We start from the raw sequence: 24,399 nt of genomic DNA, 5'->3' as shown, positions 1-24,399 counted from the left end.
GTGAAACACATCTCTTCTAAAGCAAACTCTTTGCTTTCATATTTTGCGAGGGAGTAGTATGGGCTAAAACAAGAAAAAAATGCCCAGTAAACATGAGCTACAACATGCTCACTTTATGAGCTAGGACCAGTTGTCCTCCTAAGTGCTCGCAGCTCTTAACACATCAATTGTAGAGCCCAAATTTACTGGACCTTCTTTTTTTTTCTCTACACTACCTCCTGCCAAAATATGGAAAGCAAAGAGCTTGCAGTAGAAGAGAGGTGTTTCACAATATCGAAGACAAACAAGTGCTCATAGCTCTTAACATACGTATTGTTTATTAGACATTTTTTCCTTGTTTAAGGAACCTATCCTCAAAGTCTGTAAAGAATTTGGTTACACCCTGTATATTTTCTGTCTCAAAGGAAAAGTAATTGTGTGTGAGTAAGTAACTGATTATATGCATAAGGAATATGGCTGTGGGTTTGGAGTTGTAAAAATCTTCTGCTAATTGTCTAACTCTTATACTTAAAAGCTCTTGCATAGTGAACCTATCTCAGAAGTCCAACATAATCTCCAATTCCTATGCAAGTCCTTAGGTTCATTCCAGAATCTTTCCCCTAACTCCATCTCCTTTCTCACCCCAATGAAACCCACACACCCACCTTCATCATGCTTACCAAACTCTGTAAACCAAACATTTCTGGGTGCCCAATTGTAGCTGGTTACTGTGCTTCCACTGAAAACAATTTCCACTCTTGTCCACCAATGCCTCCAACCAATTGCTCTTAGCTACCCTCTCATATCAAAGATACAAACCACTTCCTTCACTACTCTCAACCACTTTCACCCCATTACCACCTGGATCCCCGCTCGTAACTGTTGATGCCACCTCCCAATATATGAACATACCGCATACCCATTGCTTTGCTGCTATCAAACACTACCTCTTCCGATGTCCTTAAGTTTCCTAATCCACAACTTCACCCATTATACGGGGCTATTACAAATGATTGAAGCAGTTTCATAAATTCACTGTAGCTCCATTCATTGACATATGGTCACGACACACTACAGATACGTAGAAAAACTCATAAAGTTTTGTTCGGCTGAAGCCGCACTTCAGGTTTCTGCCGCCAGAGCGCTCGAGAGCGCAGTGAGACAAAATGGCGACAGGAGCCGAGAAAGCGTATGCCGTGCTTGAAATGCACTCACATCAGTCCGTCATAACAGTGCAACGACACTTCAGGACGAAGTTCAACAAAGATCCACCAACTGCTAACTCCATTCGGCGATGGCATGCGCAGTTTAAAGCTTCTGGATGCCTCTGTAAGGGAAATCAACGGGTCGGCCTGCAGTGAGCGAAGAAACGGTTGAACGCGTGCGGGCAAGTTTCATGCGTAGCCCGCGGAAGATGACGAATAAAGCAAGCAGGGAACTAAACGTACCACAGCCGACGGTTTGGAAAATCTTACGGAAAAGGCTAAAGCAGAAGCCTTACCGTTTGCAATTGCTACAAGCCCTGACACCCGATGACAAAGTCAAACGCTTTGAATTTTCGGCGCGGTTGCAACAGCTCATGGAAGAGGATGCGTTCAGTGCGAAACTTGTTTCCAGTGATGAAGTAACATTTTTTCTTAATGGTGAAGTGAAGAGACACAATGTGCGAATTTGGGCGGTAGAGAATCTTCACGCATTCGTGCAGCAAATTCACAATCCACCAAAAGTTAACGTGTTTTGTGCAATCTCACGGTTTAAAGTTTACAGCCCCTTTTTCTTCTGCGAAAAAAACGTTACAGGACACGTGTATCTGGACATGCTGGAAAATTGGCTCATGCCACAACTGGAGACCGACAGCGCCGACTTCATCTTTCAACAGGATGGTGCTCCACCGCACTTCCATCATGATGTTCGGCATTTCTTAAACAGGAGATTGGAAAACCGATGGATCGGTCGTGGTGGAGATCATGATCAGCAATTCATGTCATGGCCTCCACGTTCTCCCGACTTAACCCCATGCAATTTCTTTCTGTGGGGTTATGTGAAAGATTCAGTGTTTAAACCTCCTCTACCAAGAAACGTGCCAGAACTGCGAGCTCGCGTCAACGATGCTTTCGAACTCATTGATGGGGACATGCTGCGCCGAGTGTGGGAGGAACTTGATTATCGGCTTGATGTCTGCCGAATCACTAAAGGGGCACAAATCGAACATTTGTGAATGCCTAAAAATACTTTTTGAGTTTTTGTACGTGTGTGCAAAGCATTGTGAAAATATCTCAAATAATAAAGTTATTGTAGAGCTGTGAAATCGCTTCAATCATTTGTAATAACCCTGTACATCTAATCAATTATATCCTCACAAACATCAACTTTTCATTTAAGGAGCAGATATATAAATAAACCCACAACATAGTCATGGGTGCCCACATGGCATCCTCATAAGCAAATATGTTCATATATCTTACAGAGGAAACATTCCAAGCCTCCCAAAACACCACACCCCCCATCTGGCACAGGTTCATAGAAGATATCTTTATGATAGGGAGCCAGGGCCAAGGGCAAGAAACCCTATCCTCATTCTTCCACAGTCTCAACACCTTCTCTGTGATCCACATCACTCGGTACTCCACAGCCCAACATGCCACCACCTTCCTGGATGTTGACCTCCACTTCTATGATGATTCCATCAATGCCTCTGGGCATATCAAGCCGATTAACCACCAACACTAACAGCATTTTGACAGTTGTCATCCCTTCCACATTAAAAATCACTCCCATACAGCCTGTCTACCCACGGACAGTGTATCTGCGGTGACAAGAATTCCCTTGTCCAGTATGCAGAAGCAACTGAACCCCGTTCTTTGCGAGGACTTTGATTAACCATCTGCATGCTCAGATATGAGGGATCTCCTACCCATACCACTCCTAAAGTGATATTCTACTGCCCACCCAATCTAAACAAGATTCTGGTCCAAATCTATCCCATTCTCACTCCCAAACTCTTGCTACAGGGTTCATATCACTGTGGTAGACCCAGGCTACCTGATTCACTCACCTGGCACATCCCATTTTAGTTCTGTCATAGGCTTATTCTATACCATCAGTGGCAGGGTCACCAGTAAAAGCACCAGCATAGCATTTTGTGTGTGCTTGACCACCAACCAGCTACCCATCAGAGTGAATAGCCACCACCTAAATGTGAGCAAAAACAGAGTTGACTACCTAGCGACAGAAAACACTGCTAAGCACAATACACTTGAGTTTGATTGGTACTTCACAACCCATATCAACTGGGTCCTTCCCCAGCAGCAGCTTTCCACGGAAGTTATCCTAGCGCTACATTCTTCACTACCGTCATCCTCCTGGCCCTCTATCTCCACTGAACCACTGCACCCACATCCTCTAAGCAACAGGGTCCCCTTCTTTTGTTCTGGCTCCCTCTCCATGCACCACCCGAACTAATTGGTTCCTGTACTCATACATATGCTGCCCCTCCCTCTCATATTCCTATCCCACGTCTGCTGCCTCAGTGCGAGCTGCCAGCTACCTTCCCTAACCTCCCTCCGCCGAGAAGGTGGTAATGTTTTCATAATATTTTGTCTCACAATGATGGCACAACACGTATTCTGTGAGTAGTCATTTTTATTCCAAAATTGTTCATATTCTGGTAGATATTTCCTGAGCTCTGCTTCCTTGTTTAAGATGATGTACCATATATTTCAATGTAAAAGGATGCCTGTATGAACAAATAATAATGCTAATTCCACACTGACGACACTACGTGGCTCTGCATCTTCAATTTTGGACATGTAGCATTTTTTGCTAGGGATACAACCTGACTGCAATCTCTAAAGGAAACAAATTTGCTGTCACCACCGATTTGCAGGCAGCAGTAGAACTCAAGAGTTTAAATTCAAATTTGCAGTTTAGAAAGAATACAGGGTCTATAAGGCAAGAATCACTTATCTTGCTTCAACAAGGGGTCCAATATTCAGGAACACACATTTTTAAAAACTCCCAGTAACCATTAAAAACTTGGTTTCAGATAAAGCACGGTTTAAACAGAGTTTGAAAAACTTTTTGATACACAACTCCTTCTACTCTATAAATGAATATCTTAACAGAGACTGTTAAGCCAGCTTAAGTAAAAATGTCTGATTTCAGTTTTGACAGCACTTGGTCACAACAGTCCAGATTAGGTATTTTGTGTATGATAAATGTATTAATAGTGCATAGCAATGTTTCATTCTGACAGCATGTTAATTATGTAAATATTAGCTGTTCCAGTTTACCACGTTGTATTCATCTATTTCGACAATCTCCAGACAAATGATCAGGGTAGCAAGTATTATATTCAAATGTTTTATGTTATACTTTTCGACATGTTTCACACCCACGAGAATCATCTCATTTTTTGGGTCTATGAAACAAAAACTGAATCTAATCTAATCAACACAAAAATGGACTGCTGTAATGTGTGAAACAAGTCAAGACTAGTTGTCAGAGTATCTAAAACATGCTCTATGACAAATATAGATATTCTAAGGCACCTGGCACTGTGAAAAAGTTCAAAATATCTGTTGACGGATAATTTAATTAAACTGTGCAAAATATAACTATGTATAACTGGGTGCAATCTTTACAGCCAGCACACCACACAAGTTTGACAAGGATAATAAGTAAATTGCCAGTGGTCTTATTTGAAGAACCATACTGTGATTTGTCATCATTCCAAAACTTAAAGATGTCAGATTCTTTCTACATGGCAAATGCTGCACATCCTGATGTATCAGTTTGGCCACATTTTACCCGCACGAAAAAGGGCAGAGTGCACATTCATGTGGTACGTTAAATATCGAAGAAAACGTAATCCAGGAGGAGGCCATGGTAATCATACCCCAGGTTGGTTCAGGCAGTGTCAGGTACATGGTAATGCTGCTCAGGGGAAGACCTGTTCCTGGGAAGACAACAACTCGCAACACTGTTGCCAGATTACAACTAATAATACCAAAACACATGGAGTATCTATTGTTAGCAAGTACCAACAAAAACACACTGGCAGTCAAATTAATCAAAGTGATGAAACTCCAGCCAAACACAATGTAAGTAAAAGTTTCTCAAAATTATTTTGATAATTTCTCTTCATTGCGCGCTTATCTCTCTACGTTATTTCTGCGTTACTTTAAATTTATTTTGATGAAATAATTACTAACAATTCAAAAACTATAAGGTGGACACTGGTAAGTAATCAAAGTATTCAACAACATTCATTTTTATTATACTTCATTAGCGCTGCTTAAAGGTGTAAAATCACTAGAAGTCGATTACGCAGAATGTTGCATAGCCGTACATTCGCTCAGGTCATACTTACAAACCACAGTGTTGGGTAAACGTAAGCCTCCGCGGCCGTTGTCACAGTCAATAAAATTCCTCTGGGTTTGGGACCGCGTTCCTAAACCCAGACGACTTTTATTGACTGAAACTATGGTCTTCTTTAATTCACATTTGTCACTTTCAAACATCTGCTTGGAAATGTCAAGCTTTTCTTATCATTCCTCGTACATCATATTACAACGCTGAACCAGTTATCTCGTATTCGGCAAACTTTAAGTATGATATTTCATTATGTATACTGAATTTTTGCGCTTACATATGAAGCCCTGCAACAATGTATACATCTAAAAATGTAGTGACACCTGCGTGAAACAAGTAATGAAACACTGTGATCATAACTTAATTTCCTGCGATAAATTGTTTTGTATAGAAAACATAACATACCTTATAAGTTATCGGAGCATATTTCTATCAACAGCAAGCTTCATGAGCTGGCAATACTTGGGCGATAAAAAAATAACAACAAAAACTACCCCCATCCTACATATGTCAGCAGACGACGTAGGCCTGCGGCAATCCAAAGTACAGCAATCTGTTAATGTAATTATCCTTCAGTTCAAAGATCCTCCCAAAATAGAAAAACAAATATCCGCTCTAACATCAATTCTGTTACATATATCTGTCATTTTACTGAAATCATCTTTCTCGACAAAATTTTGGAACTATATAATATGGCAGGCAATGTGGGCCATAAAGCCGATATTGCAGTTGTAGTTTGCTTTGTTGTTTGTTATAAGGGGAAGAAAACGAGGTAGATGAAGAATTAGATCAATTAGTGGGAAAAATTCCAAAACTGTAACTTGATGAAATAGTTGATATAAAGTCAAATTAACGAAGAGGTGAAGAACTGAAGTTGTATGAGGAAAAACTACCAGAACATATTACTTCTTACAAGGGAACCTCCCCTCAGATTTAGTTATAAGTTGGCACAGTGGATAGGCCTTGAAAAACTGAACACAAATCAATCGAGAAAACAGGAAGAAGTGGTGTGGAACTAGGAAAAATAAGCAAAGTATACAAACTGATTAGTCCATGTGCAAGATAGGCAACACAAAGGACAATTGTAGTTCAAGAGCGCTGTGGTACCATGGTTAGCGTGAGCAGCTGCGGAACGAGAGGTCCTTGGTTCAAGTATTCCCTCGAGTGAAAAGTTTAATTCATTTTATTTAATTTATGATTATCACATCCACAAGAAAACCTAAGACGGGCAAGGTAGAAGAATCTTTTCACCCATTCGCCAAGTGTACAAGTTAGGAGGGTCGACAACATATTCCTGTCACGTGATGCACATGCCGTCACCAGTGTCGTATAGAATATATCAGACGTGTTTTACTGTGGAGGAATCGGTTGACCTATGACCTTGCGATCAAATGTTTTCGGTTCCCATTGGAGAGGCACGTCCTTTCGTCTACTAATCGCACGGTTTTGCGGTGCGGTCGCAAAACACAGACACTAAACTTATCACAGTGAACAGAGACGTCAATAAACGAACGGACAGATCATAACTTTGCGAAAATAAAGAAAGTTAACTTTTCATTGCCCTTTATGTTGTCTATCTTGCGCATGGACTACTTAGTTTGTATATTATGCTTATTTTTTCATAGTTCCACACAACTTATTTTTTAAATATGTCTGCTTGTGTCTGTATGTGTGGATGGATATGTGCGTGTGTGCGAGTGTATACCTGTCCTTTTTTCCCCCTAAGGTAAGTCTTTCCGCTCCCGGGATTGGAATGACTCCTTACCCTCTCCTTTAAAACCCACTTCCTTTCGTCTTCCCCTCTCCTTCCCTCTTTCCTGATGAGGCAACAGTTTGTTGCGAAAGCTTGAATTTTGTGTGTATGTTTGTGTTTGTTTGTGTGTCTATCGACCTGCCAGCGCTTTTGTTCGGTAAGTCACCTCATCTTTGTTTTTATATATAAAAGAGTTGATATTTAGATATAACACATACAATTCTAGCACTTTTGTACATATTATTTATTTAGATCATAGCAACAGTCAGATAAAAATTACTATTGGCACAGAGTACATAAATATAATTGTTTAGTATGAAGCTATTCCAGGTATTCTTTTACACTATAATAGCAGTTGGCCGTTAAGAATTTGAATACTGCTTCTTTAAATGAAGACAATTTTTTTATTTCTTTTATTTTTACTGGTAGTTTGTTATACAATCTGCTTCCTTGTATGTTTGTTTGTTTCTGCGCCAAAACCTTGTTAACTCTTTTTATATGAATGTCATTGCACTTTATTGTGTTGTAAGTATGTAGATCCGAGTTGGATTGGAAATTGTTAATATTTCTTTTTACATTAATTACGCTTTTCTGTATATAGAGGCACAGTAGGGCTAGAATATTCAGCTGTTTAAATAATTGCTTTGAAGGAGTTAGCCTTGAACTATTGGTAATCACTCTAACAGCTCGTTTTTGTAGAGTGAAGATGGATTTGAGATTTTTCTTACTATGACCCCAGAAGGTGAGGCCATAGGTAATAGCAGAATGTTTATAAGCAAAGTAAACAGCTCTGCTACATTCCCTACTACATACAAAGCTAATAACATGTAAAGCAAAGCAAGCAGAGCTTAACTTATACGAGAGATACAGGATATGAGATTTCCAGTCTAAATTTTCATCTATATGTACACCTAAGAATTTTGTGGTATCAACTCTCACAATTTCTTTATTTTGTATTCTGAAATCTAGATCAGAGTGTGTATTTGCTTTCCTGTAATGGATATAATTAGTTTTAGAGATTTTATGGTTAATTTGTTCACTTCAAACCAATTTTGCAAATATTCTAGAACTCTGGTTGCAGATGTTGGCAATACCCGGTTTATGTCAGTTACTACAATGTTTGTGTCATCCGCAAACAGGGTTATATGAGTACCTTTTACTGGAATCTTGATATCATTTATGTAAAGAAGAAATAGGAGAGGTCCTAGAACACTCCCCTGTGGTACCCCAATTGACACAGTCTCAATATCCGATCTGTAAACAATACTTTGGTTTTTACTGTTTGTTGTTGCAATTTCTACTACCTGTTTCCTATTACGGAGATCTGACTGAAACCACTTTTTAGCTACTCCTCGTATACCAACATATTCTAATTTGTCTAGCAGGATATCATGTTGGACAGTATCAAATGCCTTTGAGAGGTCCTAATTTACTCCTATTGTACTGTTGTTCTTATCTAGCCCCGTTACAATATTTTCAATGAATTGGGTGATGGCTGACTCTGTACTCATTCCTTTGCGAAAGCCGTGTTGGTTTACAGACAATAGATTGAATTTCTCGAGGTAATTTGTAATTCTGTTTTTCATGACTGTCTCTATTACTTTTTAAAATACCGATAATAAAGCTATTGATCTATAGTTTCCCACTTCATGTATATTGCCCTTTTTACACAATGGTTTTACTTTTGCAATTTTTAATCGTTGTGGAAAGACACCTTCTGAAAATGATATGTTTATGATGTGTGAGAGTGTGTCTGATATGACACTAGCACATCTCATACTTCTGTTACAATCATACAAATATGGTACCTTCATTTTCTGGGCCTTTTTATCATTACTTATGTCATCTTTAGTTTTAATCAAATGGTCTGTTCAAAAAATTCCGGAATTCTGTCCACAAAATTTTTCTATCATTACCTTTTACTTATTGTGCATGGTCTCCTTCGGAATACTCTCCTCCACAAGAGACACACCGCTCCCAAGGCCGTTTCCACTTACAGAAGCAGTCTTGGTACACCTCTTGCTGGATCACGCAAAGCGTCGTCTGCGATTTTTTTATCTCGTCTATCGTTGCAAATCTTCGTCCTTTCAAGGAGGTTTTCAACTTTCAAAATAAAAATGTCCGGAGGGGCCAGGTCTGGAGAGTACAGAGGTTGAGGCAGCATGGTGATTTCGTTGAAAGCTCTGCACAGATTGTGAGGCGAAGGTTGCTCTGCTCTTGACGCATAAGCTTTGGGACGAACTTGGCGACAACACGATGCATCGTGCCACGATTTCATGACATGATATAACTGAAATGTTACATTCTTCTGAAATCTCTCGGACAGTCAGTCTTCGACTGGCAAGCACAATGTTCCTGACATGAGCTTCGACGGTAGATGGCGAAGGGCGTCCTGAAAGAGGGTCAGCTTTAACTTCCGTCTAGTATTTTTAAACAGATGAACTATTCATAACACCCAGTACTGCTTAAGCACTCATCACAGTAGGGTTCCTGCATAATTTGGTACATCTTTGTCATGCTTTTCTTGAGCTTCACGCAAAATGTAATGCAGATACGCTGTTCCTTCAGCTTTGCTAGCTATGTGTCACAATGTTCTACTCAGCACAGCACTGAACAAAAACTAACAGACATACAACAATGAGACTTTCGGCAGTTGCACATTAAACACAGTCATGTGCTGGATGCCAACTGCATTTCGATCCAAGCTCCAGCACATCATTAGCGCGAAATACGAATGTTCCAGAACTTCTTGAACAGACCTCTTATATATATATATATATATATATATATATATATATATATATATATATATATATATTCAACAGTTTTTATTTAACATTGTCTTTAATGTGTCTTGGCTCGTTTCTGCCAACCAACACAATTATTAATAACTTCTCAGATTGATTTCATTTTATCATTTCCTTTTTTGACTACTAAGCCATTTACTGAATCTTTGTACATGGAAATGAGTAATAATGGTAAAAATTTTTGTTGTGTTATATTTCCATCATTTTAACTTAGCCTCAAGCACTGGCGTGAGCAGTTGCATAAACTGTCCACAGTACTTGTGCCCAGCTCCCACACTGTTACACTGAGTGGGAGACACCACCTTTCTTCCACATACTCGCCAATGGGAGGACTGTTTGCCATCATGTGAGATATACAAGACGGTTGGTGAGATAGCGGCCGAAACAGCGGCTCGCTCTCTTGCTTGCCAGCTTCTTGACCCTCTGGACATATCTACCAGTCCTTCCTATTGAGGGCAAAATGCTCTTTCTGGATGAAGTGCGATACACTCCATGGCCATAGTAGTGGTAGTTCTTGGGCATAAAACCCATTTTCTCTGTATCCTAGCACTTCTCATTTTACGTGTAGGAAAAGCCACCTGGATGCCCACCTGAGTTCTTGATACCATTCTGACCATGTACAAACTGGTGTCTGAGAGTGCCATCTTTCCCAACATTTGATCTGAATTGATGCTTTCATGCTGATCCTATGTACTGACAACCACAGTGAAGAGTAGAGGATTGCTGTTGTGGGCTGCTTAGTTGTTTACGCTGTTTTTCACAACATGTGCCTTCTGGCGCATCCGACAACGTGGTAAGCTCTGTCTGCCCAATCAGGCATGCAAGCGCACCATGCTGCTACACCACATCTCTCACTGTTGCAAGCCACCACCAGAGTTGCTGGGGGCTGTGTCACACCATGCGATTCCGCTGGGTACTGTAACTAGGCTGCTACCTCTCATAGCCACCCCTGATGCTGCCTCATTCGACCGCTGACACTATACCGTCAGCGACGCTGATACCGTCGTTCTGATCACCGACGCCACCGTGACACCGACACAAAGCCGAGATCTGACGCAGGATTCTGCGCACTTGTTGGCCAACTAACCTCGCCATGTAGCATAGTGCAAGACCAATTTCTTATATTGTCATTGTATTTCAAATGTTGGGGCCTCTCCCACTAATTTCGTAACCATGCCTGACTTGCACCCCCACCAGCCAGCTGAACGGTCAGAGCCAGCCGCAGCTTCATATAATGTTGAGCCTAATCACCTTATTTACTATGGCAGCAAATTGAAACTCTGACATTCCAGAAGTTAAAAGCTACAGCAATGGCTAAACGCTGTAACCAGCAAACAATTCCGCCGTAAATCCGGCAAACCTAGGCTCTTCACGAGCCCCTAAGTCAGAGCCTCATAAACACATGTTAGATAATGTCAATATTTTTCTAGCAGTTCCTTTTATCCCCACATTCATAGGAAAATCTGATGGGAATGTGCACTTATTTTTGCAGCATATCCACGAAATGAGTCGTTTTTGTGATTTGAATGATGACTTATTACTATTTGTAACGAAATTTAAATTAGCAGGAGATGCTCACATCTGTGTGGAGTCTGTTGACACACTCCAAAATGCGAGGAGATTTAAAGTAGTGGCAAAGAGATTGACAGAGAGATTTTCAGATAAATGTGGGACCAGATATTACAGCGACTAGTTGTCCACTTTGTGGCAAAAGCCAGGTGAAGAACTGCATTCACACAGTATCTTGCAAAACCTACATCCTTGGCACTGATGCATTCCGAAATGAGGTGTTACAAGAGGATGCTGAGGTAGGGGCTATAGATGTGTTTATAGATGGAATTGATCCACATGTGGGTGCTCAAGTTAATGTGACCTCCCCCACCTCAGCTGCATGAAGCGGTCCTCTTAGCCTTGTTGCGTGAGGAAGCAGGGCAGTTTGTGTCCACTTCTGCATGCACAGGGGACATACAATGTATGTTTGTAAATGACACTAACTGTCAAAGGTGAGGGAAACCCAATCATACTGCCGAGTGGTGTAGGACTCCCTGCTGCCAGAAGTGTCATACCGTTGGATGTCCGCAAAATAGGTGGAACAATCCGCCATCACCAGGTGCGTCACCAAATGATAAAAAGAAGGGTAGGGCGCAAGGGTGGAACAATTCAGGGGGAAACGAGAGTGCGGCAGGCGCCGCCATCCACGGACGCGCCCTATAAAAACTTTGAACCCCTTACAGAATGGTAAAATCACTGAGGTGGCCAACTTAATTATAACATTAAGATCAGAGGTAAGACTGTAAATATTTTGATAGACACAGGAGCCCAGATTAGTGTTCTTGTTGCCCACAGTGAGAAGTATGCGCTTAAGCCACTATACTATAAGTGGATTGGGAGAAGAAATAATAATCTCTGCACGTGCTTGCACAATAGACCTGCAGGGGGAAAAAAAGAAGTATGTATTTGACACGGAAGTGGTGAGGAAAAGCAGATGGGACTTTGCTAACACACAGGCTGTGACAGATTATAGGATGCACACTGTTAGGTTCAATGATGCCGGCCCCTGTCCAGAAAGTGAACGTGCATCTCATTTGCAAGGAGTTTGTGAAGGGAGGCCTACCTAACAAGCTCCAACTGAATGGTGTACATGGGCACTGAAAAATATCACACCTGTAACAATTATCGGTGGAACGAGAAAAGTTCTCTGGATTGAAATCAAAGACCTGGTATCGCCAAGATCGGACTTTCTGGTCGGCCCACTCGCCCAAAATGAGTTTCTCGACAGGCTGCAAAGCCATGTTGAAAGTGGTTTAAGTACACCCAAAGTAAAAGGGAACAGGTTTCAAATACCTGTGTGTGTTAACACTTTTAGTCAATGGGACCTAGAAATCCCATGTGGCACAATACTAGCCTTTGGCGAAGAAGTTGTGCAAATAACAGTTCCCAACCAGAGGAAGGTTTGTGCACTAGCACCTTCGATAAGAAATCAGTTGAAAGAGAAGTTGGCAGATTTGCTAGAGTGAGAGGAAAATATTTTGTATCCAGTTTTAGAGGAATATGCGCGCTTATTCGAGGAAAGGCAATATTTGCCAGCAATTGACCTTGTACAACACGAAATTCCTATCGGAGATGCTAGACCAATTGTGCAGAAGCTGTATCGTTTACCCTACCAATTACAGTCTGTTGCTGAAGATGCTATTCAGCAGCAATTGGCTCCAGGGATAATTCAACCACCTTCAAGCCTGTGAACCAGTCCAGTTGTTATTGCGCCCAAGAAATCAATCAGTGCAGACAAACCTGATGTCTATGTGTTGGTATGAGTGTGGTACATGAGGTTACCACACCAGATATTTCCCCTCTGCCACAGAACGATGAGACCTTAGACAGGCTAGGAACCTGCAAATAACATCTTGGGTTGTCAGGTGTTCTGCCGGATATCAGCGTCGTACTTGCACGATATTTCGGTCACGTAGCTCGTAACCTTCATCAGGTGCGACCTGAGACTGCTCCTCGAGAGGACCTGGTCCAGTATTTATGCCTATGGCCTCCCCCTCCACCAACGGCTGCAGGCGCTTCCTCTTGGTATGAGGATACCAAGATTCTAGCACAAACACCCAGATTTTGGGACAGTGTTATAAGAGAATCGATAGAAATTAAAATGGCTGACGATCTTATGAAGTGTGACACAGGGTACCAGCTAAGCAGAGCCTGGGATCCGGCTCTGGAATTGTTAAAGGAGCAACAGGGCCAGCTTCAACACTACACAAACAGAAGAACCAGAGACATGGAGATGGAAAACGAGCCCCTGACGGAGTGCCAGGCGCACCAGATCGAAGATGGAACACCCAGAAGTGGGACTGGTGGGCGCGGACCGCAGAGGGAACATCCAGAGCCGCAGCGGACGAAATACGGAGCGGCAACGCTCCAACAGGTCGTGGTGAGCGGGCGCGGACCGCAGGGGGAACGCTTGGTACCCCAAACCGTGGATGAAACCCCCAGGAGCGGGTTTGGTGGGCGCGGACCGCAGAGGAACACCTAGAACCGCAGCGGACGGAAAACGGAGCAGCAACGCTCCAGCAGGGCGCAGGGAATGGGCGCGGACCACAGAGGAAGCGCCTGCAGCCGTTGGTGGAGGGGAAAGGCCATAGGCATAAATACTGGACCAGGTCCAGTCGAGGAGCAGCAGGCAAAGGGCGCAAAGGCCGCCCCCCACACACGAAAAGAAAACACCACGAACCCATCCAGACACACAAGAAACCAAAACATGACAACACACACAGACAAGGCCTGGGTAAAACCAAGGCCAGACACACCAAGGGCAACATATGCGGAAGTGGTTTCTCCCCCGAGGAACCATGAAAGCATTGCCCAACCACCACAACACCAGACACTATCACAAGAACAACACCGGGAAATACACAGCAACAATGACCAGGTCCACCATGACAGAGAAAGCCCTAGGGACCCCCCCCCCCCCCCATGGATCAGTTGTTAGGCGTAATGGTGCAGACCATGAACCTTGTCATGGAAATGATGAAGGAATTCAGGGAAGCCCAGAAGCAGAACACACAGATCCTCGTCGCCCTTCAGGCAACAGTCCAGCAGTCGCTCCCCTCTGCGACTTCCTCAGTAGTATCAAAACCCCATCATGAATAGACGACCGAATATTCAAGGCCTGACAATGTGCGTCTTTAACGCAGACGGCATTGTTAATCAAGAGGTCGAGTTCAGAGAACTCATGAAGGAGTTCTCCATCGACATATGCATGATGGGGGAAACCCACCTAAAACCGGGAATAAAAGCGACAGTCCCCAACTATGTTAGCTATCGCAAAGACAGGCCAACCCAAGGCGTTGGAGTGGCCATATACATAACAAGAGGGATCCCCCACCGCCAGGTATTCTTACCAGCTACCAATAAAATCGAAGCAGTGGCGATAGAAGTAGCCACTGCCACTGGACCCCTAACAATCGTTGCAATCTACCGACCCCCACAAGACCAGATAGATGAGGGAGACATAGCTACTCTAGGGCAAATTGAAGGCAAACTCATAACAGGGGGCGACTTCAATGCCAAACATCCTGATTGGAATTCTAGAGTAATCTCCAGAGCAGGCGCCAGATTGCAACAACTAGCGCGCAACCACCATTTCGAAACATGGGGTCCAGTCGAGCCCACACATTTTCCAAAAAATGGAGGCAGGCCCGACGTGTTAGACATAGCTCTCACTAGGAGGATTACGGGGTTTGTGACCGCGAGGACGATCAACAGAATGTCCTCCGACCACAACCCAGTGATTCTAGAGGTCGACGTGGGAGAATGGGTAGCACTCCCACGGTACCAGACGTCTTACAAACGTACAAACTGGGAGCGATACCGAGAAACTGTCGCCTCTGATATCGCTCGCGCTCCGCCACCTACTGCCGAAACAGTAGAACAAGCGCTACAAGACCTAACAGGTACCATCCTGCAGGCAGCAGAAGAGGCCACCCCTCCACAAAGGGATGGCCCGCCGCCGCAAATACAGCTCCCGTAACACTTGCTAGCTCAAATTCGACATAAGAACAGAGTGGCAAAAGAGTGGAAGATAACCAGAAACCAGGCCACAAGGAGGCTGCTCAATCGTCTACAGAGAGAGTTGAAGGTAGCGCTCAATGAGCACAGAAACCAGCAAAGGCAAAACCGCCTCACAGCCCTCAAAGTAGACGATCACACACTTTGGCAAGCAACCAAACAATTCACAAAAGGACGCGCTAGGATGCCGCCACTGCACGGCGAGCGGGGTATGGCCTACAGCCATGCTGAAAAGGCCAACGCCCTCGCCGACACTTTCGAGAAGCAGTTCCAAGCGGCTGAACCCCAGGATGATGAGCATGAAAGAGTGGTCCGTCGTCAACTGGCTGTCTTCCTCAATGCTGAGGAGGACCCAGAAGACGAACCCACAGTTTTTGCCCCTGAAGACGTGGCAAAAGTAATTAGGCCCCTCCCCTCCAAAAAGGCGCCAAGACATGACAGTGTCACCAACAAGTTGGTCAAAAACCTCCCACCCACAGCGATCGAACACCTCGCGAACGTCTTCAACGAGATTACCCGCACCCACGAGTTCCCAGCTTGCTGGAAACACGCGGAAGTGGTCGCAATACACAAACCAGGGAAAGACCCTCTATTCCCGCAGCACTACAGGCCGTTTAGCCTCTTGCCAACTCTCAGCAAGATCTATGAGCGCCTCCTGCTAAGACCCATACAAGAACATATTACCAGAGAGCAAATTCTGCCGGATTTCCAATTCGGATTCCGGCAGAACTACTCTGCCCCACAGCAGATCATGAGAGTGGTTGAAGCAGCCACTGAGGGCTTCAACCACAGAGGTTACTGCGGGATAGTGCTACTAGACGTAGCCAAAGCCTTTGACTCAGTATGGCATACAGGGCTACTCTACAAGTTGTACACACGTTCCCCGGGAGCATAGTTAAGCAGATCAAAAGCTATCTCTCGAACAGAACTTTCTCTGTGAAATTAGAAACAGCCACCTCCACCAAGAGGCGTATTCGTGCTGGGGTGCCACAGGAATTGGTCCTGGGGCCCGTTTTGTACAGTCTGTACACTGCGGACACACCAACGCCCCCCCTGGTGCACACTGCTCAGTACGCTGACGATACAGCCTTCTACACAAGAAACGCGAACAAGGACCTGGTCATCCGTAGGCTACAAAGGGTTTTAGATGACACAGAAACTTGGGCCTGTCGCTGGCGAATCACCATCAATTCCGAAAAGACGCAGGCTATGCTAATTACCCGTAGGCTCGGAAGGCGCGAGCCTCCTCAACGCCCCCCCCCCCCCCCCTCCACCTTCACCTAAACGGAACCCAACTCCCCTGGCGCAGAACCGCCAAGTATCTTGGCGTAACCTTGGACTCTCATCTTACGTGGAAACCCCACATAGACGAGGTCCATATGAAGGTCTGCGCCAGAATGTCCATCCTGTACCCAATCCTCAACTCATCCAGCCCCCTTTCCTGCCCAGTAGGAGTGAACGTATACCAGGCCCTGATCCGGCCAGTCATGGAATACGCGTGTCCTGTCTGGGGATATGCGGTGAAGCAGCACCTGGACAAACTCCAGAGGCTGCAGAACCGCGCCCTCAGGAGGGCACTGCGTTTACCTCTTGGATTCCCCATTGACGATTTGCATGCCGCTGCTGAAATCCCACTCCTGAGAGAGCGTTTTCAAGACCTGGCAAGGGCCTTCTATGAAGGAATTTCCAGGTCTGGAAACGCCCTCATCCACTCCCTAGGTCGGTATGACATGTCCCGCGATAAACACAATCGCCCCATGACGATCTTCGACGACTAAGTCGAAGAGAAAAATCCCAATATCCATTCCCAAATCCTGCTCCTACCCAAATTACTACAATTATCTCGCCAAATCTCAGGCAAGTATCAGACTCACACAGAACAATAATCACATTTCACAGACACCAAAAAGTACAGAAATAATCACACACACAAGTACACAGGGGAGTAAAAGCCGAAAGGCTACAAACTCCCCCTCACACTTCCCCAAAGAGGGGAAAGTAATACACTCCTGGAAATTGAAATAAGAACACCGTGAATTCATTGTCCCAGGAAGGGGAAACTTTATTGACACATTCCTGGGGTCAGATACATCACATGATCACACTGACAGAACCACAGTCACATAGACACAGGCAACAGAGCATGCACAATGTCGGCACTAGTACAGTGTATATCCACCTTTCGCAGCAATGCAGGCTGCTATTCTCCCATGGAGACGATCGTAGAGATGCTGGGTGTAGTCCTGTGGAACGGCTTGCCATGCCATTTCCACCTGGCGCCTCAGTTGGACCAGCGTTCGTGCTGGACGTGCAGACCGCGTGAGACGACGCTTCATCCAGTCCCAAACATGCTCAATGGGGGACAGATCCGGAGATCTTGCTGGCCAGGGTAGTTGACTTACACCTTCTAGAGCACGTTGGGTGGCACGGGATACATGCGGACGTGCATTGTCCTGTTGGAACAGCAAGTTCCCTTGCCGGTCTAGGAATGGTAGAACGATGGGTTCGATGACGGTTTGGATGTACCGTGCACTATTCAGTGTCCCCTCGACGATCACCAGTGGTGTACGGCCAGTGTAGGAGATCGCTCCCCACACCATGATGCCGGGTGTTGGCCCTGTGTGCCTCGGTCGTATGCAGTCCTGATTGTGGCGCTCACCTGCACGGCGCCAAACACGCATACGACCATCATTGGCACCAAGGCAGAAGCGACTCTCATCGCTGAAGACGACACGTCTCCATTCGTCCCTCCATTCACGCCTGTCACGACACCACTGGAGGCGGGCTGCACGATGTTGGGGCGTGAGCGGAAGACGGCCTAACGGTGTGCGGGACCGTAGCCCAGCTTCATGGAGACGGTTGCGAATGGTCCTCGCCGATACCCCAGGAGCAACAGTGTCCCTAATTTGCTGGGAAGTGGCGGTGCGGTCCCCTACGGCACTGCGTAGGATCCTACGGTCTTGGCGTGCATCCGTGCGTCGCTGCGATCCTGTCCCAGGTCGACGGGCACGTGCACCTTCCGCCGACCACTGGCGACAACATCGATGTACTGTGGAGACCTCACGCCCCACGTGTTGAGCAATTCGGCGGTACGTCCACCCGGCCTCCCGCATGCCCTCGCTCAAAGTCCGTCAACTGCACATACGGTTCACGTCCACGCTGTCGCGGCATGCTACCAGTGTTAAAGACTGCGATGGAGCTCCGTATGCCACGGCAAACTGGCTGACACTGACGGCGGCGGTGCACAAATGCTGCGCAGCTAGCGCCATTCGACGGCCAACACCGCGGTTCCTGGTGTGTCCGCTGTGCCGTGCGTGTGATCATTGCTTGTACAGCCCTCTCGCAGTGTCCGGAGCAAGTATGGTGGGTCTGACACACCGGTGTCAATGTGTTCTTTTTTCCATTTCCAGGAGTGTAGAAGAGAGCAGCAGCCGTCGAGGAGCAGTCTCAGGTCGCACCTGATGAAGGTTACGAGCTACGTGACCGAAATATCGTGCAAGTACGACGCTGATATCCGGCAGAACACCCGACAACCCAAAATATCATTAGATCGCCGGGAAAGCCTGAAGAGTTACAACCTGCAAATAATTTACCACCCTGGAAATGCGTTCTGGATGCCATCAAATTTCGATTGCACCACACAATAGACCTAAAACTGCTTTCATGTTCAGACTGGACTGTATGAACTTTTTGCTCATGCCTTTTGGTCTAAGAAATACGCCTGCCACTTTTCAAAAATTTGTCAACTTGTAACTGAGAGGTGAAAAGCCTTCTTTTTGTCTTGTGTACCTCAACGACATCGTAATTTTTGCAAAACAATTGAAGTACATCCTAAAAGATTAGGAAATATATTGTCCAGATTGCAAAGTGCACACATGAGTTTAAAATTAGAGGAATGTTCTTTTGCACAGTCACAGGTTCAGTACCTGGGGCATGTCAGTAGTTCAGATGGAGTTAAGCCAGACCGTAGGCTAACTGAAGTAGTGGATAATTTTCCAATCCCAAGAAATGTTAAAGGTTTACAATCTTTCTTAGTTTGGCCAACTACTATAGGCATTTTGTGCAGATCATACTATAACAGCAAAACCATTAACAAAATTACTAAACAAAGATGCAGTGTTTGAGGGGAGAAATGAGTGCGAGGCTGCAATGAGAAAAATTAAAGAAATTTTGACTAGTTCACCTTTACTAACAAATCCAGACTTTGAAAAGCCTTTAACTCTTTCGACTGGCTCATCAGACTATGCTGTCTGAGCTGTTTTAGTCAGGAACAGAATGGTGAGGAAACGCTAATTGGTTACGACTCCAGACAAACTCGGGAAAAATTTATTGCAGGACTAGCAAGAAGGTGCTGCTAGCTCTGATGTTTGGAATAAATTACTTTAAGTGTTACCTGTATGGACGTCAGTTCACTGTAGTTGCAGACCAAGCTGCTTTAGTACAGATGTTAAGTTAAAGGATCCAGTAGTCACTTGACTAGATGGGCATTAAAATTATCAGAATAAAATTACACAGTTCAGTGTAAGACTGGCTGCCTGCACAGCAACGCCAACAGACTAAGCAGAATGGTTAGAGTTGTTCAAACAGATGATGTTTCAATCGATGACTTGAAAGAGGTACAGGAGAGAGATGTAGAATCCCATCAGTATGCTAAAATCCGAGATTTTGTTACAGAATTCGGTATACTGTACCACAAAACTCCACTGGGCAACAGTATAGTAATACCTAAAGAATTGCAACAGAACGTTATGGCACAATGTCATACAGCTTACAGACCTGCCATAATGAGTGACGAGCCACAAATGCTAGAATAGCCTCACGATTCTGGTTGAGAGGCTGACAAATGAATGTTCGCAAGTGTACACAAAATTGTCTGCCTTTTGGAACGCTTCGGCCAAGAACCAAAATTCCTTCACAGACATTGCCATAAGCTACAAGACCATTTCAAAATGTGGCCTTAGATCTCGTAGACTCCTTTTCCCAAAGTAATCAAAGTAATAAATATATACTGTCAATCCTTGGACACTTTTCCAGGTACCTAAAATTAGTACCACTTGCGGATATGGCCGCAGAAACGGCCGCATTCGTGTTTGTCGATCACTTGGTCTTGTCGTTCGGCAGCCCCGACGCAATACTCGCAGTACTTATTGACGAAGGTTCATATTTCATGTTCGTACAGGTTTGCAAAATGCTATGAATAAAAAATTGGCGAGCTATGCCTGTTCATCCTTAAGCCAATGGGTACCTGGAGAGGGTGCACAAAACTGTGAATGCTACCATATAACGTAGGCAAGATCCAGTTAGATTGAGACAGATACGTAGGATTTGCCCCTCAGCGTATAGTAGTCATATCCATGAGGCAAAGGGATATTCCCCATACGATGCAGTCTATGGGAGACCAATGAATTCACCTTTTGAAATTGACAAATTGCTTCCTGACGTCAATATAGGCGAAGTGGAAAGGCCAGCCCGCCGTCTCAGAACCATATGGTACCAAGTTAAACACAGTAATTTCAAAGCCACGCAAAAACAGCTAGAGCGTAGTAACAAAGGCTCTACACACCCTTTGTATAAACCCAGTGATTTGGTATTGCTCCAAAATCCCATGGTAAAAAAAGGGACAAATTAAGAGGTTCACTCCTTGGTACAAGGGCCTCTACTCTCTATTGCGGATCACCCCCCTTGGTGATTGCTGAAGATCAGTTTCCTTACCGTACTACAACACTTTGATCGACTACAGTGGTATCACAGCCCAGCTGTGCATCCTCAAGTTTCACCGCCCTTTTCTATCCCTAAAGTCGCACCGATGGATAAATGTGTCAGCGTGATAAATCATAAAAAGAAGAAAGATAGGTTGTTACCAGCATATCCTCGCTATGCTGTAAGAAACAAGCATCCCTATGCCTTGAAGTCCAGGGACTAAATGAGAAAGATGTAGTGATAGTGTTACCTCCCCTTCTCTCTTTGCTCCGTTTCTTTCGCTGATCTTTCCTCTTCTTTCTTCCTTCTGCGTACCGCGGCTATATGTCAGGGTTTTCAATGCAGGAATGTAGTGAGAAGGGGGCACATGTGTGTGGTGGTTCACGATATCGTAGTGCTGTGAGGGAGCATCACTCGTGCCTCTGGGTTGAGAAGACTGATGACTGGAGTACGTACATTTCTCAAAAGAAAAACAGGTATGTGTCTTTTCTTTTAAAACTATAAAAAGTAGCGTAGCTGGTACTATCTATCGTTCTACTAAATTGAATGAGCCTGACAGCATTGATGAAGTTTCAACCTCGAAAGAAGTTTACTAATACCAATTAGCTGAAAAAAATCATCTGAACCAGAAGTCACTCACAGTTAGAGAAATTAGTTCCTAATATGTGTGTAGTGGTCATTAATACTTAAAAGATCGTTCCAATAATTCTATCACTGTCCGTTTATGAGTTGCTAAGCAACGTATCAACAAGCTGACTATGCAATAGTTAATATTTGTCGTATCCCGACAGTAAACCGCTTCTCGCTTACTTTAAGCATCAAGACGGTTACTGTGCCTCTCATATAAGTATTTGATAGTTATTATCAAGCTAATGTCCGTAAATTGCCGTTAATGCTACTGAATCACACACGCGACGATAACGCTCGATATCCAGGCGCGTATCTTGAACTCCGCGCCGATATTTGAGAATTCGCGCGCGATTTGTTTGCACCAAAGTCGGGTTGTGGTTCCCTGGAATAATTTTTAAATCAACTGCGGGTTGTAAATTAACAATTCTATGCCCATTCATGAAAGTTACAGCAGATGCGCACTCGACGGCCACTTGGTCGCGCACTCGAGCAACACAGAAGTTTTTTTTCTTACAAAGAGAAAACATATCATGTGTAATGCAACAAGGTGATCTGTTATGTCAAAACATATTTATATCTATCTCATTAAAACTCATTACCTATTAAATGTTGTACATAATTAAATTCTTTACTCTGTAAATAATCAATAACATTTAAAAATGAATGACATATTAAAAAAATCTCAAGTTGATATGACGTCATGGGTCACTACTGGTTTCTACTCCCCTACACTCACGTGACGCAAAGTAGATCCGACTATATAGGACACACTCATGTAATGTTGCAATAGGAATGTATCCAAATAGTACAGGAAAGATGCGAATCATATAACTATTTCTTTTTATCTGTAAACTGTGTTAGCCGGACAGAATTGAGTCCAACAGAGATGCATGTTGTTCCACTAAAACAAAACAAAAAAATATTTGTGCACTTTTATGCTACTGGTTGTGTCATGTTATATTATTACAGGTCATAGTGTTAAGCACCAGCGGCTAGGGCATAGGGAAATGATAAGATTCAAGTCATGAAAACTAAATGATAATAAGTGAGATAATTAGTTGTGGCAAATTTCTGCCACTTACAGGAAAACGTGAGAGTATGAGTAAGTTTGTGATACAGCAGTCATAAGTTATGCAAGTTCGACATTGGCTTACACTTAGACTTGGTCATGAACAGAAAAGCTAAAGAGAATAATTTGTTACAAAATTCACAGTCACACATTGTTTAACTTTAATTACTGCAGGTCCAGGGAGCCAAAAGACATTAACAAGTCATATAGGAAACATAATCCGTTTGCATAATGTCACTATAAATGAAATAGACTCAAAACATATTAAAAGGCCTTTCAAATGGGTACTAGTAATCCACTTCTCATGAAACAAATGATCACATGTCAGTGTAATGGCTAGATATATGTGAGGAACACAAGTTATACTCTACCTGAGAGTCAGTCAGAAACTACTTCCTGTGCCATAATTTGAACACCTAGAAAGTTAATTGCCATCTCACTCAATGTTATTAGTACCATTGGATAGCTTGAGACACGAAAATTTCGCATTTGGAAGTAACGACAGTTACCAGTACACAGCTGTTTTATCTCTTGGAACAATGCTTCACACATAGTGCAGTTCTATCTCTTAACAAGTATTGTGAAATGATTTCAGTCGATGATTTATGTTTCTGTGCGCAAATTGTTACATATACCTAAACAGAGTGTAATACAAATGTAACACATCACACATTGCCATTACTTTTGAAATCAACCAATGTTATTTACATAAAGATGCAATAATTCATCAAAACAGCTAACGTTGTATATAACAATTAAAACTTACACTAGTTGAGCTAGACCTATACCTTCAAACAAAGTCATGACTATTAATTGTTTAACATTCAGATTTCATACACTGAGGCAGCAATTCAATACCATTCAGGTTCAATATTAGTTGATTATTATCTGGTAATAAGGAAAATTTATTATAAAATAGGAAACTAAAAATACCAGATAATTTTCGTCAGTGTAGAGGCAAAAGGCCCAGAAGCCTGTAAGTAAGGATTTCTTCCTCATATGATTGTATATCGAATGGCTGGTAAGTGTCTTTCCATCCCCCTGATAGGAAATATTAACGAAGTTACAGGTTGAAAAGCTTAGCAGCTATGGCGAGCGACGCCTCATTGTTGCCTGCGAGTGTAGACTCGAATGTACTTTGGTTCCCTGCCCCCTACTCTCGCAGCACACAGTGGCCATTGCTTTTACATACATACTTCCATACATTAATACTTGTTCCATATATCATGAATATGACATTTTGGAATGATGTGAAATGTGTCCCTTTAACATAAGTTTTCTTTACACAAAATAATTAATTAATTTTACTTACAGTTACTACTTCATATCTAAAAATTTATCTATTGAGTAGAAGGAGTTTGTAACCTCCCCACGGAAAATTACCCTCTACCACGCAATAATTAATAATGGTCAACCAAATCATCCACATGTATTTACGTTTGAAAAGTATCTGATCAGATTTTCTAGTAATATATGCGCCGACAGCTCGTCGACGCCAAGGTATTTTTCTAGTACGTTTA

At 43.5% G+C, this 24,399-nt stretch overlaps 1 protein-coding gene across 4 annotated transcripts in view; it reads right to left on the bottom strand.

Moving 5' to 3' along the window:
* The window catches only part of LOC124591691 (monocyte to macrophage differentiation factor 2), a 141,220-nt gene extending 135,187 nt beyond the window's left edge, over window positions 1-6,033 (bottom strand). Inside the window, exons 1-2 of one of the 4 annotated variants that reach the window (XM_047131762.1) lie at window positions 5,758-6,032; window positions 5,630-5,639 (exon numbers count right to left, since the gene is read on the bottom strand). The gene's annotated coding sequence lies outside the window, so the exon portion shown is untranslated. Of the gene's footprint in view, window positions 1-5,350; window positions 5,500-5,629; window positions 5,640-5,757 lie in introns of those variants that run through there. The other 3 variants (XM_047131764.1, XM_047131761.1, XM_047131763.1) reach the window with 3 other exon arrangements.
* Window positions 6,034-24,399: the final 18,366 nt, after the last annotated feature.

The sequence above is a fragment of the Schistocerca americana genome, chromosome 2 (assembly GCF_021461395.2).
Source record: "Schistocerca americana isolate TAMUIC-IGC-003095 chromosome 2, iqSchAmer2.1, whole genome shotgun sequence".
NCBI lineage: Eukaryota > Metazoa > Arthropoda > Insecta > Orthoptera > Acrididae > Schistocerca > Schistocerca americana.
Note: the sequence above shows the minus strand (reverse complement) of the source record. Positions and strands in the feature narration are given on the sequence as shown.